At 39.6% G+C, this 1,235-nt stretch overlaps 1 long non-coding RNA gene across 1 annotated transcript; it reads left to right on the forward strand.

The window, feature by feature from the left end:
- The first annotated feature begins 322 nt into the window (after positions 1–322).
- LOC138853395 (uncharacterized) lies at positions 323–958 on the forward strand. The gene is made up of 2 exons (XR_011392581.1): positions 323–551; positions 704–958. It is a non-coding gene; the product is annotated as an uncharacterized lncRNA (long non-coding RNA).
- The last annotated feature ends 277 nt before the right edge of the window (positions 959–1,235 follow it).

Here is a 1,235-nt window from a genome sequence, read left to right on the forward strand (position 1 = left end):
ACCTACAAAAAACCTCTCACATTGATAAACATCTACAGAGTTCCACAGTCAAACATTAGCCAATTTAGTCAAAACCTAGGAAGTATGATAACTGATGCACGCATGAACAAAGATCACTTACTACTCTCAGGTGACTTCAATATAAATCTCCTGCAAGACCAGGACCCACACGTTACTGAATTCACAAACACTATGAGTAACTGCATGTTGCTACGAACAGTAACAAAACCTACAAGAGTTACAGAGACTAGTGTTTCCCTACTTGACTACATCTGGACCAACACCATATCCCCTTTAAAATCAGGCATAATTACAGATAATACCACTGTGAGGGAAAAGTAGGTGTAAGTGGGGTTAAGGTTGTTCGGGCAACCAGGAACCATTAGAGAGTTACGTTGCGCGCGCACACACCCCCCCCTCTCTGGCGGGCTGGGGCAAAACTAGTTCCTGGTGTCCGATTTGTTAAAGTTTCTACTCCTGGTAATATTGACCTTACCTGGTGTGGATGGAAGTTTGGAGAGTCACTTCGCCTCCACTCTTCTCCTAATCAGGTAGGGTGATCTACCAGGAGTATTACTGTTTGTTCTTTTCTAGTGTTTGCTGGTTACCAGTAATGATTTTGGCCTTTATCATTCTTTTTCTTTCTTAGATGTTATATTATCATGACTATGGGTAACCAGTTTTATTTTCTCTTATTTGTCAGCTCTGTTCCTGGCGTGGTCTTCCAGGATAGACGCCAGATAAAGGGGCAAGACGTGTGTTAATAATACTTATTAACATTATTCTACAACTACCGGCCCTTACCTATACTACTTGTGCTCCATCCAAGTGGTAGGAGATTCCAGAACATCGGATTACCATCTGCCCAGGATAACCTACATAAATAACATCAGAGGAACTATCTAGGGCCATACCTACTCCTACCCAACTACCTGAATTGAAGGCCATATTTTTTTTATTATATTTAAATTTTAAGTAAAATTCTCAAATCATTTTATCTTGTTTTTCCTTAAATCATTTCTTTATTTATTTATTTTTCCATTAGTTTCTTTTTTTCAGTTGGAAGGCGTTCCACTGACAACCACAGACCACTAACCTACTTTCCTCATAACAACTCTTGGTAAAATACCCCAAGACTACTAAAGTCACCTTCAGACTTCACAATGAGGCAGCCATTAATAACTTCACAACAGCAGTAACAAACATTGACTGGCACACTGAGCTAGAAATCTATA

This window comes from Cherax quadricarinatus, chromosome 29, assembly GCF_038502225.1.
Source record: "Cherax quadricarinatus isolate ZL_2023a chromosome 29, ASM3850222v1, whole genome shotgun sequence".
NCBI classification, from domain to species: domain Eukaryota; kingdom Metazoa; phylum Arthropoda; class Malacostraca; order Decapoda; family Parastacidae; genus Cherax; species Cherax quadricarinatus.